The sequence below is a fragment of the Amyelois transitella genome, chromosome 31, assembly GCF_032362555.1.
Source record: "Amyelois transitella isolate CPQ chromosome 31, ilAmyTran1.1, whole genome shotgun sequence".
NCBI classification, from domain to species: domain Eukaryota; kingdom Metazoa; phylum Arthropoda; class Insecta; order Lepidoptera; family Pyralidae; genus Amyelois; species Amyelois transitella.
In genome coordinates, this window is record NC_083534.1 from 3,510,707 (window position 1) to 3,529,572 (window position 18,866).

The window sequence follows — 18,866 nt, forward strand, 5'->3', positions numbered from 1 at the left end:
GTAGGCCATCTTAAACTGGTTGGCCTTATCAACCCACAATATTGCCTATTATTCGAAACTGGTCGTATGGCGTTGTCGTTAAGGTTTATTTTGGTATGTATTATAGGTTTCACGCAAGGTGGAAATCTTTAAAGGATTATGAACTTTATTCAGTAGTAGGTTAGGATCAGATTTTTTTGTGTTACCGTTAAGAGCTACAGGTTTCGCTACGGTCACGCTGAAAATGCTCGTTTGGGGGAAAAGGAAAAAGTAGTAAATGAAAATTATTTCCTTCGATAAGGTTTTGAAGTCTTATCTTTTGGCGAAAGATCAGATTAAGTGTTCCCCTAAAGATAGAACCTAGCTTTTGAAGAGAGTTATGAATGTGGATGAAAGGAAATATAATCTCTGCCTACCCCTTCGGGTGTAGAAATGACTATTCCAAAGTTATGTACATTAGTTTGAATACTAACCGATGTTCTTACGGTGAGGGAAAACATCGTGGGAAAACCTACACATTTAGGCAACTGGATGTGTAACTATGGATCCAATACGGGTTAGGTTTACCTGCAAAGGTTGCGCTGGTCAGACGGGAGTCGCTTCGTGTGAAAACCTGACTCACCCAACCCAGGATCCATGGTCAAAGGTATACCCTGGGCTCCTCTCCAGAGAGGTGAGGATGCAACCGGGACTAAAGCCAGGAGGAAGCGGAAGATGGTAAAATTCCTCTAGAAAACTCGAAAATCATGACCTTCCTTTTACATACATACAGTCACATCTTTATCCCTTGCGGAGTAGACAGAGCCTACAGTCTTGAAGAGAAGCTTCCTTTTTACAATCGGATAAAATACCAAACGCACAAGATTTTACAAATAAATTCCAATTTAACTGCTTTAAGCAATAAAAATAAAAATTATTCATTTACGACTTTCTCCTGGTGGTGCCATCAAAGAGGTCCTTAATTTTTGTCTTCCCTCCCTCTCTAACTGCTTGTATTAAGTAGCTCTGTCACGTTCTACACTTAAAGCCGAGACCGTATGCTATATACCTAGCAAGCAATTTTCACGAAGCTTTGAATGCAGGTTTGGGTCCCCGACGGTGTAAAATTTTAGGGTTCCATTATGGTACCCATTACGGTACCCATTACGTATGGAACTATAGCTGGAGCGATGATTCGGCTCGACCGCCACCAAAGGGAAGATCTCCCTGTAAGCTGGAGTGACGCCTGGGGAACCGCGCGACAGACGATGTTGTGTCGGAGGTTGTAAATATGCTCCAATCCGTGAAATGGTGCCGTGTGGTTCCCGGCACCAATGCAAAAAAGAATGGGACCACTCCATCTCTTTCCCATGGATGGCGTAAAAGGCGACTAAGGGATAGGCTTACAAAATTGCGATCCCTTTTTTTGGCGATGGGCTAGCAACCTATTTATTTGGATTTCAATTCCATCATTAAGCCGAGCAGCTGAACGTGGCCATTAAGTCTTTTCGGGACTATTGGCTCTGTCTACCCCGTAAGGGATATAGACGTGACTATATGTATGTATGTATGTGTATGTATCCGTGAAATCTTTGCTTGTGCGATTTAGACTTTTCGCTGTTTTTCAACTGATAGCGTCGCGTGATTTTGCCTTTGTGACTTGTGGCGTATAGATGGTAGCCGCAGAATCCTTAAAGTTTATTTATATACTAGATCCACACTAAGATTTGGTTAGGCAGGACTTTTGCCGTGTGGTTCCCGGCACCAATAGAAAAAAGAATAGCACCATCCATCTCTTTCCCATGGATGTCGTAAAAGGCGACTAAGGGATAGGCTTATATACTTGGGATTCTTCTTTTAGGCGAGGGACTAGTATCTCAGTTCCATCAGTAAGCCAAATAGCTGAACGTGGCCTATCAGTATTTTCAAGACTGTTGGCTCTGTCTACCCCGCAAGGGATATAGACGTGATTATATGAATGTATGTGCTAGCCTATCTTTATTTGAATCTCAATACCATCATAAAGCAGTACGGCTGAAAGTGACCTTTCAGTCTTTTTAAGACTGTTGGCTCTGTCTACCCCGCAAGGGATAAAAGACGTGACTATCTGCTGATTGACTTTTAGGCGATGGGCTAGCAACCTGTCACCTATTTGAATCTCAATTCTATCATTAAACCAAATAGCTGAACGTGGCCTATCAGTATTTTCAAGACTGTTGACCCTGTCTACCCCGCAAGGGATGAGAAGTGATTATATGTATGTAGGTATGTATGTATATATCTGATGATATTAATGTTTGTAGTGCCTCACTCCATCTCTTTCCTCGTGGAGGTTGTAAAAGGTGACTTAGGGATAGGCTTGTAAGCTTGGGATATTCTTTTAGGCGATTATAATGTACTAGCTTTCCGCCCGCGGCTTCGCCCACGTGTAATTCGGTTATATATAGCGTTTTTTAATGATCTCGACAGGGCTTTTTCTTCCACAGGCTGAAATCTTGTTACAACTGGAATTAAATATAGCCTGTGTTACTCAGGGATGATGTAGCTTTCTAATGGTGAATGTTTGAAATCGATTCAGTAGTTTCGGAGTTTATCGATTACATGTGTAAACAAACAAACATATAAAAAAATAGATTGTTCCTCTTTATAATATTAGTAGAAAGTTGTCATACAAAGTCTTTTTTTTTAAGGATGGGAAATCATCAAATGACCTCTCCCGCTCTGGGTGGAACGGAAGGGAGTGTCAGACTTTTACTGACTAAAACCCACCTCGTTCCTTCAGTTGCCCTTTGCGTTCCGGGGCCACGGTATCTCGTTAGAACTTTCCCGCAGCCCCGGCTCAGTTTATCCCGTTTCCCCCCCTTGGGGGTTGACATTTCAAAAATCCCTTCTTAGTGCTCACTTATGTTACTAAAGGAACCTCTGTTCAAAATCTCAGACTCCTATACCGAGCGGTTTCGGCTGTGCGTTAATAAATCAGTCACCCAATCGGACCCCCTAAATCACGATTGGAGGGTAGTTTGAAAAAACTTATAATGTCAAACATATTTACTTGCCTATGTACGTGTTCATGCCAAGTTTCAAGTTTATAAACCCAAGGAATAAGATTTTTCATAGAAACGTTTTTACCCCTTTTCCCCCCCTTGGGGGTTGAATTTCCAAAAATCCTTTCTTAGTGCTCCCTTACATATCCCAAGGAACCTACATTCCAAATTTCAGCTGTCTACGACCAGTAGTTTCGACTGTGCGTTGTCTGTCAGTCAGTCACTCAGTAACGGAAGAGTTTTATATATATAGATGTTTCTGATGATATTTATGTTTCGAATAATATCGAAGCTACGCCGTAGCAGCGTCCGCTGTCGTAGCAAGTCGTAGCGCAATAGCTACGATACTTGCTACGACGTAGAAGAAAATAAGTTTTTGTAGACATTCTAATAATGCAATAGTCTGCCTATCTGTCTGTCTGTTCCGCTATTGAAGCTAAACCGCTGTACCGATTCCAATGAAATTTAGTATGCGTATAATTAATGACCCGCGTTTTTACATAGGATGTTATTATTTTTCAAAACTCAACCCCTAAAATACTTAAATAGGGGTTAAAGTTCAGAAAATCAGTAATGTTACTTATCTCCTCCACCCCTTTTTTCGCAATAAATTTCGGCTATGCCTCAAGGTCAACTCTAACTCTGTACTTACCAAATTTATCAAAATCGGTACAGTAGTTTAAGCTAAAGCGTAACAGACAGACAGTCATTTTTGCATCTATAATATAAGAAGGGATTACGTTCAATAATTATTTTGAAGTAACATACATACATATAATCACGTCTATATCCCTTGCGGGGTAGACAGAGCCAACAGTCCTGAGCGGACTGATAGGCCACGTTCAGCTATTTGGCTTTAAGATAGAATTGAGATTCGAATAGTGACAAGTTGCTAGCCTATCGCCTAAAAAAAGAATCTCAAGTTTGTAAGCCTATCCCTTAGTCGCCTTTTACGACATCCATGGGAAAGAGATGGAGTGGTCCTATTCTTTTTAGTATTGGTGCCGGGAACCAGACGGCACTTTGAAGTAACAAACATAGAAAATTGTTAAAACATTTGATTTGATAACTTTAGTTTTCAAATTTGATTTCTTATTATATTTTACCACCGATCGAACCTTGGAACTCAGGTAATAAAGTTGCCACTACGCCTACTGCCCTCTACACTCAGTGTGTCCACAACCTAACACTGACACTAGCCGTGATTAACGTATAGTGCAGAATGATGTACTCAGAAGGCGGAACAGAGATTCTGTGGAGTTGACATAACCAGCATGATATTATTTTTAATATAATATAACTCGTAAATAATTATATGATAATATTGTTTTAGATTTATTAACATCAGTAGGTTTATGTTAGTTTATTTCTTACATACATACATATACATATAATCACGTCTATATCCCTTGCGGGTTAGACAGAGCTAACAGTCTTAAAAAGACGTTAAGCTATTTGGCTTAATGATAGAATTGAGATTCAAATAGTGACAGGTTGCTAGCACATCGCCTAAAAAAAGAATCTTAAGTTTGTTCGCCTATCCCTTAGTCGCCTTTTACGACATCCATGGGAAAGAAATGGAATGGTCCTTTTCTTTTTTGTATTGGTGCCGGGAACCACACGGCACAGTTTAACGTAAAAGTTTTACAAGCGTCTCCACAGTTTTCATTGTTCCCTTTATCATCCGTAAGGGTCTCTTAAGTGTCTGACAGAGAGGCCACCGGTCAGCGTCGAGTGTGAAAGAGACAAAACACATCATACGTCATAGATCTGAGCGGAGAAGATGAAATTACATAGCTAAGTATTTGCATCACTAACGACCTGATAAGTAAATATATAAAAAAATAAAATAAAATACTGTCGAATTTATTATTATATATATTATAATACCTCCCACTTTTTTTGTAGTCGGTTAATGAGAAATGTGACCAAAACATAAATCTATTATGCTTTTATTCATATCCCTATTTATAAATTCCGTATGGTGCCCGATGCCAACAAAAAAAAATAATAGGACTACTCAATCTCGTTCCCTTGGACGTCGTAAAAGACGACTACGGGATAGGCTTATAAACTTGGGATTCTTCTTTCAGACGATGAGCTACCAACCTGTCACTATTTGAATCTCAATTCTATCATCAAGCCAAACAGCTGAACGTGGCCTTTTGGTCATTTCAAGACTGTTATCTCGTAGATGTGATTATATGAATGTAATGGCACGTCATAACATTCCTGGTTAAATCTACGGTTTTATACACACATATAGTCACGTCTATATCCCTTGCGGGGTAGACAGAGCCAACAATCTTGAAGAGACTGATAGGCCGCGTTCAGCTTTTTCGCTTGATGATAAAATTGAGATTCAAATAATGACAGGTTGCCAGCCCATCGTCTAAAAGAAGAATCCCAAGTTCATAAGCCTATCCCTTAGTCGCCTTTTACGACGTCCATGGGAAAGAGAAGATGTGGTCACAATTGGTATTATTTATTGGCAACAACATACATGCATACATAAAATCACGCCTCTTTCCCGGAGGGGTAGGCAGAGACCATCTCTTTCCACTTGCCACGATCTCTGCATACTTCCTTCGCTTCATCCAACAGTTTGGTAACAAACAGTTTTATATTTTGTAACATTTTCCGTTCACACGAAGATTTGAATGTGGACAATTCCAAATGGCAATAAAACTTTGACAGAAGAAGACGACGGAAGCGAATCCGTGTGACGGAGTTATAAAAGATCGATCGTCGACACGCGGCAACAGTCGTGACTTTAACATTATTAAACTAATCATTGTGAACTTGATTTTGTTTAGTTTTCTCGAATGCTGGATTTCACCCTACATGTTGGTCAGGCGTAAGAGCTATACAACAAAAAAAATAAAGTTTCAGTACATTTAGGCGGGAAATGCGGAATGATAAGAGTTATACAACAAAAAAAAAAGATTCAGTACATTTAGGCGGGAAATTCGGAATGATAAGAGCTATACAACAAAAAAAAAGATTCAGTACATTTAGGCGGGAAATGCGGAACGATTGATTTCGAGCAGATTTTACACAAATAACTCATCATTATTTTATCCTATACTAGCTGTGCCCGCGACTTCGTCCGCGTGGAATAGTTAGTTTGGGCATCATTGAAGCCCTCAAGGGTGAATAATTTTCCCCGTTTTTGTTTCACATTTTCTCCTAATAGTTGCAGCGTGATGTAATATAGCCTAAAGCCTTCCTCGATAAATGGTCTATTTAACACAAAAAGAATTTTGCAATTCGAACCAATAGTTCCTGAGATTAGCGCGTTCAAACAAACAAACTCTTCAGCTTTATAATATTAGTATAAGTATATGTTGGTCAGGCTATACAACAAAAAAAAAAGTTTCAGTACATTTAGGCGGGAAATGCGGCATGATTGATTTCGAGCAGATTTTACTCAAATAACTCTTCATTCCGGTGGGGTAGACAGAGACTAGATACATATTTGCTATGATCCCTGCATACTTGCTACGCTTTATGTTTGCATTAATTATATACATATATGTATAAGTCAAGGTGCCGTGTGGTTCCCGGCACCAATAAAAAAAAGAATAGGACCACTCCATCTCGTTCCCATGGATGTCGTAAAAGGCGACTAAGGGATAGGCTTATAAACTTGGGATTCTTCTTTAAGGCGATGGGCTAGCAACCTGTCACTATTTGAATCTCAATTCCATCATTAAGCCAAACAGCTGAACGTGGCCTATAAGTCTTCTCAAGGCTGTTGGCTCTGTCTACCCCACAAGGGATATAGAAGTGACCATATGTATGAATGTATGTAACAGAAAATTCTTATCAGGTTAAACAACTTTTATTAAGACGGCTTTTCCATAAGTCGGATGAACTGTTGGCTCTGTCTACCCTGCAAAGGATATAGACGTGATTATATGTATGTATGTATAAGTCAAACTTAAAAATAAGCCGACATTTTAGAGTCTCAAAAGTGATGACTACAGAACGAAATAAAGTTATTCAAAACAATACCCACTTGTAACCTGTTTAACGAATAATTTATCCCAATTTCTTATTGCATTGTGAAATTTTCAACCGCCATTTTCTTTCACACATTTTTTTTAACCTAAAATCAGTCTTAAATCTATTACGCTAACATTCAAAATATTTTAATGACAATCTGAATTGACAGGCCACAGATAATGAAGAAAAAAGGACTTTTTTACTTCTTAATTTAAAGTCGAGCGTTGTCTGCCAGTATTATTGAGATGTTAGAATGAAATAAGTTGTAAGGTGATTTATAACTTAAGATTATAGGCATAGAGTGGAATTTTGTGTGCGCATAATTTTATTGAATGATTCTTATGGTGACCATTGTTTCTAATTGTTGTCTTGCGAATTACACTATACCATAAATATAACTCAGAATAATCGTATCTTGATCAAATTAAGGACGTCCTGGTAAAGGGTCAGGCCAAAAGTACCCGAAACCGCCGAGCTTGCATGAAGAGAGTTATGAATGTGGATGAAGCGAAGGAAGTATGCAGAGATCGTGGCAAGTGGAAAGAGGTAGTCTCTGCCTACCCCTCCGGGAAAGAGGCGTGATTTTATGTATGTATGTATAACTCAGAATTCTTCCACTGGCTTTGTTAGATCCATCATCCTCCTGGCGTTTGTATCACAAAATGAGTACTCATGAATGAGTTTATCTACATTTGACCGAATTTATATGTAGCACACGAATACATTTTATGTTTTACATACTCATTTTCGTATCTTGCAAATCAAAAAGGCTTTTAGTAAGATCTTTAATATAAATATTCGTAATTATAAGAAGTACAATTATTGCCGTGTGGTTTCCGTCACTTTAGAATAGAACCACTCTATATATTACCCATGGAATTCGCAAAAGGCAACTAAGGCATAGGCTTTTAAATTTAGGAATCGTCTCGTAGGCGATGGGCTAGCAACCTGTCACTATTTGAATCTCAATTCCATTATAAAGCAATACAGCTGAACGTGGCCATTCAGTCTTTCCGAGACTGTTGGCTCTGTCTACCCCCCAAAAGAATTAAGATGTTCCTATAGAATTATTTCCCGAATATTCCACAAACGATATAGTCACCCTAACGAAAGAATTCAACGTCCGCCAGTTATTTAATAAAGTCGAGCGGAGTCGGGGCACGCGCGAGATGGCGCCCCAACGATGCGATTCCATACGACTCAACTAAGAGCCTACTTCGAAAATAGAACGGGATATTCGAAAATAGAATTTCATATCTTAAACCATCGAGCATTGCCTATAACAATGCTAAAAAAAAAGAAAAACATTCCTCATTCTAATTACAAAATACTGCTGATACGAATATGCCAGTGGAAGAATTCTGAGTTATACATACATACAATACATACATAAAATCACGCCTCTTTCCCGGAGGGGTAGGCAGAGACTACCTCTTTCCACTTGCCACGATCTCTGCATACTTCCTTCGCTTCATCCACATTCATAATACCTTGGTGTATTTATGAATATATTGATGAGAATCCACACGACTCAGTTATTATGAGCCTACTTCAAAATAAGAACGGGGTTTTAAAAAAATATTGCCTTGATATAAGAGAGTACCTTATTAAAAAAATATATTATGGCGCTCATTTTTAATTTCATACGACTCAATTTAGAGCCAACTTCAAAAGTAGAACAGGATATTTGAAAACAGAATTACTTACAAAACAAAGAACTCAATGGACGCTGCGCAGAAGATTTTATTATATGAAAAATTGCTACTGCGCATCCCAGAATTGTCAAATTCTAGGATCTTCTTATTTGCCGGCCAGTATGTATAAACTTTCATGAGATAATGATTCAAAAAAAGATTTTTGGCACTATCTAAATAAGGAATAAATATAAAACCATTAATTACCATAGATGTCGTTGAAGGCGACTAATTGATGAACGAGACTATTGGCACTGTCTACCCCGTAAGAGATAAGATGTGATTATATGTATGTATGATATTAGAAAAAAGTAAATATGTAGTACCTATAAAATTTCAAATTTCAAAATTTTTTATTCATTATTGTAGGATCCTAAATATCGCTTAATAATAGTAATTTTTGATTTCACAACATTGGCTGACCTCAAATAAATTACTTAAACCTAAGTTTACTGCCGCTTCCAAGGCGTCAGTGCAGAAGAAGCGGTAACAAATTGCACTGCAGCATAAAAGCATAAAAATACAAACATAAATGTAATCACGTCTATATCCCTTGCGGGGTAGACAGAGCCAACAGCCTCGAAAACACTGATTGGCCACGTTCAGCTTTATGATAGAATTGAGATTCAAATAGTGACAGGCCATCGCCTAAAAATAGAATCCCGAGTTTATAAGCCTTTAATTGAGATTCGAATAGGGATTAAAAATAGACTCTCCTATTAGATAACTGATTACATAAAAATATACTCCAGAACTCGGTTTTTGTACTCGGAGCTGGGAGGGGAAATATTGAAAACGGTTCGTTCATTCACGCCATCCACAGATAAGTGAGAGGAATTCAATTTGCCGCCGCCCTCGGCCTGTTGAGTGGAATGGTCGGCTCACATGGAGCAACGAGTAAAATATTGTCTCTTTGACGGCCTCTGTGGCGCAGCGGTAATACGCTTGTCTGTGACACCGGAGGTCGCGGGTTCGAATCCCGGCCATGAGAAACGAACTTTCTCTGATTGGTCAGGGTTTTGGATGTTTATCTATCTAAGTATTTATTATAAAATATGAATAGTATCGTTGAGTTAGTATCTCGTAACACAAGTTTCAAACTTACTTCGAGGCTAGCTCGATATGTGTAATTTGTCCCGTATATATTTATATTTATTAATATAAAAATAAACCATTTACATGCACATACATTATAATTACGTCTATTGCGGGGTAGACAGAGGCAACAATCTTAAAGAACGCCGAACAGGTGAACGTGGCCTATCAGTCTTTTCCTGGCTGTTGGCTCTGCCTACCCCGCACGGGAAATAGTCGTGATTATATATATATGTATGTTAAAAAAAATTTAAATAAGATTTGAACTATTGTCAATTAACCTACTCTATTTTATACTAGCTGTGCCCGCGACTTCGTCAGAGTGAAATAGTTATTTTCGGCATCATTGAAGCCCTCAAGGATGAATAATTTTTCCCGGTTTTTTTTTACTCCATTATTTCTTCGCTCCTTATAGTATCGCTTTAAGCCTTCCCCGATAAATGATCTATTCAACACAAAAATATTTTTCAATTCGAACCAGTAGTTCCTGAGATTAGCGCGTTCAAACAAACAAACTCTTCAGCTTTATAATATTAGTATAGATACCATAGGCCGCCCGCGACTTCGTCCGCGTGGAAACCCTATCAAACCCGCGGGAAATCCGGTATAAAAAGTAGCCTATATATTATTCTGGGTCTTCAGCTGCCTACATACCAAATTACATAGTAATCGGTTCAGTAGTTTTTGCGTGAAAGAGCAAAAAACATCCATACTGACATCCTGGTATACTCACAAACTTTCGCATTTATAATATTAGTACGATTTAACGTAACTGCATATCTTATTCTCTTAAATTTTGAGGTGTTCCCTGGAATACTTATCTCCCACATTTATGACCAGACCCTCATCAAATTTCTATGGGACCACACGGACATTTTACTCATTTGAATGCAAAATATAAATCAAATCGGATTATAAATGCCGGAATGTAGAACATATTTTTCGAGGTCGGTTTAAAATTTAAAATATATACATTCATACATACAAACATAAAATCACGCCTCTCTCCCGGAGTAGGCACAGACTACCTACATCTTTCCACTTGCCACGATCTCTGCATACTTCCTTCGCTTCATCCACATTCATAACTCTCTTCATGAAAGCTCGGCGGTTTCGGGTACTCTTGACCTACCCCTTTACCAGGACGTCCTTAATTTGATTAATATATAAATATATATGTAATGAACTCTTTGGTTCATCAGATATGTTGAACTCTTTGGTTCATCATAGGATTTTAGAATATTTGTGACGTATGTCACTGTCAATTGATTAACCGGTAAAAATAATTCAAATATTCTCAAGACTATAAAATTGAATTACAAAATATCATAAATAAATTAGTTAAAATAAATAAGTTCCATATTTTGTTAGTTTAGATTGCATTATATGTCGTTTCTCTTTTTAGGTAAGAATATTACTTTTAAGTTGTTTTTGTTTTAGTGTTTTGTCTTGCGTTCTACTTTTCAATAATAAATTTCTCTTTTTAGAGCAACACATCAGAATATTATTTCACCAAATTCATATCATTATAAAACGACATATTCGCTAACCTTTACACAATGGAGAGAATACGATTTGAATTCGTAATAAAAGCGATGGAAAATGACCCAAAAACAAACGTACTTTGCATTACTTCATTGGAATTTGAGAAACACACTTATTTGATACCTGAAAAACTTCAACCAACAAGATTACATGAACAAGTGATCAAAACTCAAGTTTACCTGAAATTAAAAGATACTATACATAAAAGACATGACAAAAGACAAGTTTGGATACGTGTAACGCCGGAGATAAGAGGAGCATATATGGATGAGGATGGAAATATGCAGTTTAAAGGATATTTGTTAGAGGAATGTGACATACAAAAGCCTGCGGCCTGTATTTCAGAAGAAGCAATGACAAAATTCTTTGAAAATTTCAACGCCTGTAACAAAGAGACTGGAAAATCCTATAATATAAAGAAATTGACAGAGAAATTTGTTTTGCAGAAATTTAATAAAAAAACCTCAAATGTAACACAATGGTTGGACATATTCGAAATGGAATGTACTCGTATGAGTATAACGGAAGACTCTGTTAAAATTGAAGCATTAAGGTTATTCTTAGAAGATTCTAGTCTTGACTGGTATAGTTCTATGCTTATAAAATATACATTAAATTCGGAATGGTCAACTTGGAAAGAAAACTTCTGTGAAACATTTGCTGATAGAGGGTGGTCTCCAGTAAGATATGCAATTTTGTTTAAATATAGGCAAGGGTCGTTAATGGAGTATGCTTTAAAAAAAGAAAAGCTTTTATTGAAGATAAATAAAACAATGGATTCATCAACTCTTATTGATTTAATTGCTACTGGACTCCCAAATTTTATTGCTGACAAGATTGATAGATGTAATATAAAAGAAACTAAAGATTTATTTAATAATATACGGGGATTGGAACATCTAGCAAATAAAAAATATTTAAATAATAACGCCGGAAATTTGGGAAATAAAAATAAAGAAAAGGATAGTAATTATAAACCATGCAGAATTTGTGAAAAGGAAAACAAAGGCTCTCGTTATCATCCAGAATCATTATGTTGGTTTAAAAATAATAGCTATAATAATAAAAGAGAACACATAAGAACTGTTAATAATTCTGAATTAGAAACCGAATTAAATGAAATTGATCCAAAAAACTGATTGTACCACCATTAATCAAGATTAAATTATTGTTGAACGATACTCTACAAACAACTGGTATTTATGATTAGGGATCAAATGTTTCCTTGATAAATTCAAAATTGTTATGTTTAAAAAATCTATCAAGCAACAATAATATTTCTATTAAAACTGCAAATTTAAGAACGATTAATGGTGTGAAAAAAACATTAGGGATAGTAACATTGAAGATAAAGATTTTTGATATCGAGAAGAATATGGATGTTTTTGTAATAGATAAAGAAAATTTTAAGTATAATTTTTTAGTTGGTCTAGACTGTATAAAAAAGTTTCAATTAGCTCAAAATGAAAAGTTAGAAATTGCTCAAATTGTACTCAATTTAAAAACAAATGAAGATAAAGAATATATAGGAAAAATGATTAAAGAGTCTAACAAAAACGGAAGAAATATGAAAAACAAAGAAGAGTATATGATAAACTTTAATGAACATATTGAAGAAGACCAATTTGTAATATTTGTTAATCATTTAGATATTCAAAAGCAATCTGAAATAGATAAATTGATATGCAAATATAAGTCCCTTTTCGCAAAAGATAAATATGATATAGGCACTGTGAAGGGGTATGAAGCTCATATTGATTTAATGGTGGATAAATATTGTAGTAAGAGACCATACAGATGCACTATACAAGATAAAAAGGAAATTGAAGAACAAGTATCTAAACTATTAGAAGAAAAATTGATAGAAGAGTCTTATAGTCCTTTTGCTGCGCCAGTAACTTTAGCTTATAAAAAAGAAGATGGGAAAAGAACAAGATTATGTATAGATTTTCGTGAGTTAAATAAAATTGTGGTTCCACAATCACAACCATTTCCAAGGATAGAAGATTTGATGGTAAAGACAACCAAATGTAAGTTCTTTTCAACGCTTGATATAAATTCAGCATTCTGGTCAATACCATTAAAAATTGAGGATAGAGAGAAGACAGCGTTTGTTACACAAGAAGGACATTATCAGTGGACTTGTTTGCCTTTTGGTTTAAAGACATCTCCGGCGATTTTCCAGAGAATTCTAAGTAGCATTATACGTAAACATAAATTATCAAATTTTACTGTAACGTTCATCGACGATATTCTGGTTTTCTCGGAGACTTTCTCGGATCATATTAAACATTTATTGTTATTATTAGAGGCAATTTCAAAGGAAGGTTTTAGATTGAAATTTTCGAAATGTAGTTTTGCTCAAAATTCAGTGAAATACCTAGGTCATATCATCGAAAACAAAACAATCACTCCATTAAAAGATAATTTAATTGCTATAAAAGAATTCCCGGTTCCGAAGTCACAAAAAAATGTAAGGCAATTTTTAGGTAAAATAAATTTTTATGGAAAGTATATACCAAATATATCAATAATATTAAACCCATTACATAATTTATTAAAAAAAGGACAGCAATTTGTTTGGTCAGAAAAGTGTCAAGAATCTTTCGAAATCACTAAAAAAATTCTTTGGTCGAAACCTGTTTTGGCAATTTTTGATCCGGATTTACCTATACATATTTATACTGATGCTAGTATACTGGGCTTAGGAGCGGTATTAAAACAACCACAAAGTGATGGAGAAGAAAAACCATGTGCATATTTTTCAAAGAAATTAAATGACTCTCAAAAAAAGAAGAAAGCTATATATATTGAATGTTTAGCAATAAAAGAAGCATTAAAATATTGGCAATATTGGCTTATTGGAAAAAGATTTAAAGTTTTTACAGATCATAAGCCACTAGAGAAAATGAATATAAAAGCTAGAACAGATGAAGATTTGGGAGATTTAACTTATTATATATCTCAGTTTAATTTTGAAATTATATATTCTCCAGGAAAATATAACATAGAAGCAGACAGTTTAAGCAGAAATGCCGTTCTGGAACCATATGAAAATCAAGAAGATATTTTGAAATTGGTAAATTTTATTACATTAGAGGATATAAAGAGTGATCAAGAGAAGAATAAAGATGTAAACCTGAATAACAAGAAATTCACCCAAAGAAATAATATATATTATCAAAAGGTTGGAAAAAAAGACAAAATAGTATTAACAGAAGAATTCAGTAAAAAACTTATAGGGAAAGTTCATTATAAATATTGTCACATCGGGACACAACAAATGAAGAATAAAATCAAACGATTCTATACAGCCAAAAATTTATCATACAACATACAAAGATTTTGTGAACACTGCGAAACCTGCATAAAGAATAAATCAAGAGGAAAGTACAATTTTGGACTAATGTCTCACCTGGGTCCTGCTACTTATCCTTTTGAGATAGTGTCAATAGATACTGTGGGCGGATTTGGTGGCTCACGATCCACTAAAACATATTTACATTTATTGGTAGATCATTTTTCTAGATATGCTTTCATATTGACTTCAAAAACACAAAATTCAACTGACTTTATAAAACTGATTCAAAAAGTTCCACAGGGAAATAAGATTGGTCTCATTCTTTCTGATCAATATCCGGGTATCAATTCCAAAGAATTTAAGAATTATTTAAATAGAGAAAATATACCTATTGTCTTCACTGCTGTAAATGCGCCTTTTTCAAATGGTTTAAATGAGAGATTAAACCAAACTTTGGTTAACAAAATAAGATGTAGGTTAAATGAGAAGAAAAATAAACTTTCTTGGACAACTATTGCTCATGAATGTACCCAAATGTATAATGAAACAGAACACACGGTAACAGGGTTTTCCCCAAGTTATCTTTTAGAAGGGAAAAATACTGATATTTTACCGGAGGAATTAAAATATGATAATTGTAATGATTTGACGGAAGATAGAAAAATTGCATTAGAAAATACTTTAAAATCACACAATTATAATAAAATTTACTTTGATAAAAACAGAATTAATTATGACTTGAAAGTCGGAGATTTGGTTTATGTTGAAAATGGTAACCGACTGAACAGGAAAAAGTTAGATGAATTAAAAATAGGTCCTTATGAAGTTTTACAGAAGCTTTCTAAATCAATTTATAGAATTGACACAGGTCATAAAAAGTGTGAATCAAATATTTTCCATATCACTAAACTAATTCCGATCCGAGAAAGCACTTTTTAGGGGAGATGTAATGAACTCTTTGGTTCATCAGATATGTTGAACTCTTTGGTTCATCATAGGATTTTAGAATATTTGTGACGTATGTCACTGTCAATTGATTAACCGGTAAAAATAATTCAAATATTCTCAAGACTATAAAATTGAATTACAAAATATCATAAATAAATTAGTTAAAATAAATAAGTTCCATATTTTGTTAGTTTAGATTGCATTATATGTCGTTTCTCTTTTTAGGTAAGAATATTACTTTTAAGTTGTTTTTGTTTTAGTGTTTTGTCTTGCGTTCTACTTTTCAATAATAAATTTCTCTTTTTAGAGCAACACATCAGAATATTATTTCACCAAATTCATATCATTATATATATATAATTTAATGGCGGCAGCATGTGAATCGAGTTGTACAAAACGTGCCAAGTATTATTCGCGACCTCATTCCGGGCAAAGATTAAAAGAAAATTGATTACATATTATTTTCTAGTAGGAAAGTAATAATAAGTATCTTTATTCTTTAGGGTTCCATATGTAACCGAATGGCAAAAACGAAAAAGCCTCTCCCTTAATCGCCTTTAAGGTAGTTGCATTTTTATGCTTTAAATAAACTGCTTTAAAACAAAGCTTTTTAAGATTTTTTTTATCTATACTAATATTATAAAGCTGAAGAGTTTGTTTGTTTGAACGCGCTAATCTCAGGAACAACTGGTTCGAATTGAAAAATTATTTTTGCGTTGAATAGACCATTTGTCGAGGAAGGCTTTAGGCTATATAACATCACGCTGCAACTATAAAGAAATAATGGAATATGTGAAAAAAACGGGGAAAATTATTCATTCTTGAGGGATTCAGTGATGCCTAAAATAACTATTCCACGCGGACGAAGTCGAAGTCTTAAATATGTAGACCTTCTATATTTACTTATTCTATCCACGTACTGAGGTCTGTCTATAATGAGAATAAATTATTTTCCCCTACTATAGATATTGTCCAAGACTTCATCTTTCCACTTGCCACGATCTCTGAATACTATAGCGGGGCGAGATCGAGAAGTAAAAGCCAACTACGGGATAACAACTTTACTTCGGTAACTTATAAAAAGAAATAACAAAACTCGCTCGCTAATAAGAAGTGCATACCGCACCGGTCCGCGCGTTGTTTAAAGACTGACTTGTTCAATGAGGCGCACGGGCGGTCCTCTGCGCGGGCGCTGGGAACGGCGTGGTATGGACGAGGGGGGCGGAGAGTGACGCGATGTCTCCCCGGAAGAGCCTACAATGTTGCCCGCTATATCCTCCCCCTCCAAGTTACATGGTCGACCCGACTGTGACTTGGCTGGTCTACCGCGATGGCGCTGATGCGCAATAACAGGAGATTTACCCACGTAACGCGTTAAGGCGCTGGCATCTCCGGTATCAATTTGGTGAACAGCAAACTGAGTGGGTCCTCCCCCTGGAGTAAAAATGTCCTCATTGACATTCAGAAGGTTGGACAGCTGCTGTCGTTCGTCCTTACCTAAGTGGAATCCTTCATCCTCGTGAAAACCCACAGACGAGCAATGCAAAGGTTCGTATGACCTTACACCATTAGGTTCAAAGACGATGGGCTGAGAGACCCTATCGTGGTTCGTAAACCATACACCGCGAGAAAAATCTAATACCATGCCAGCGTCCTGAATAAAATTCATTCCCAACACACTTTCAGTAGCATTGGGCAACATTATAAACATAACATCTAAAGAGACATCGCGTACCCTAACCCTAACTTGCGTACGTTCAACAATTTGCGCAACTGCCCGCCCGTCCGCGTATTTAAGCTCAGTAAATACATTTTCAAACTTATGGCCATACTTAACTAAATGAGCTCTAAGACTAACACTGCCTATACAATGTTTAGCACCTGTGTCTATAAGCACTTTACCACGTTCACCATAAATTTCTATTTCTAACAAAGGTCGCACTCGCGAATCTATATTAACACTATTTGCAGAAACAGATTGAAACGAAGTTGATACGGACGGAACAGGTTTTGTCTTTTTACAAGTCGAGCAGTTGGATCGGATCACGCCAGGCGCACCGCACCCGAAACACGTGATAGTTGAGACGCGTGGTTCTCCATCAGTGCCAAGTTTCTGTTTGGCTAACTTTTTACAGGCATATTTCAGATGACCATACTTTTTACAGTAATTACAGTGTGGCCGAGATTTATTCTTATAAGATATTGTCGACTGCGAAGCCGTCGGAGAAATGGGTACAGTAGTAGGCTTTGCCGTCAAACATAACGGTTTAACATCGCTGGTCGATGTTCGGCTTTCATCCAAAATATCTTCGACACGACGGGCCATAGTAATAAGCTCAGCGAAGGTAGAAAATTCCAAACGCGAAACCTTTTCACGAATACGTCGATGTAGCAAACCGTACGTCATATCCAATTGCACGGTCATCGACAGGGAATGAAGTGGTAACTGTGACATTAATGCCCTGATGGGGCATATGAAAAGGTCTGTAGCTTCGTTACTACGCTGTTCCCTTTCAAATATTTTTCTATAAACTTTGTGTGGGGGCAACCTTGGTCCAAACGTTTGTTTGAGTGCTTCGATGGCGGCAGACCAGGTTGGGGTATGATCCTTCACACCCTGCCACCATGTCGCAGCCAACCCGGTGAGTAACATAGGCAAGCCACGCAAGGCGTTTTCGTCGCTTACTCCAACACAATCTTTATAGACCTCTATGGCGTCTACAAAAGATTCCACGTTGCTAGACTTCTCGCCGTCGAATCGTGCTGTGCATTTTGCGAAATTACCATGTAAGGAACTACTTACAGTTGGTGGGCCATTTACCCTTTCCATTAAAAATCTCAGCTGCTCGGTTGTTATCATGATCGGAGCAAGCGGAGGCAATGGAACAGCCTCTGGCGCAGGTGCAGGTTGTTGTACAGCCTCCGGAGTGGGCGGCGGCGACGCCACCACATTAGCTTGGGCCGCGCCCGCCGACGAACTCTCTGCGCGAGATCTCGTAAGCACCATGGTAACACGATGAAGCAATACGTGTATGTCGAAATAAGAGTTCACGAAAGTCCAGACGCACTATCACAACGTTTACCAGTCTTTATAAATAATGTCCAACACACACAATAGTTGTATAAAAAGTCTTAAAAAAAGTCAGGCCGCGTAAAAAGTCGTAACTATTGTAGTACCTACACATGTATCGCGAGACAAAACAGTAACACTGTCGCGATAACGGTTTTTTTTTTTTTTTTGGGTACACTAAAACTTTTTGGTAAGTTTTTGTT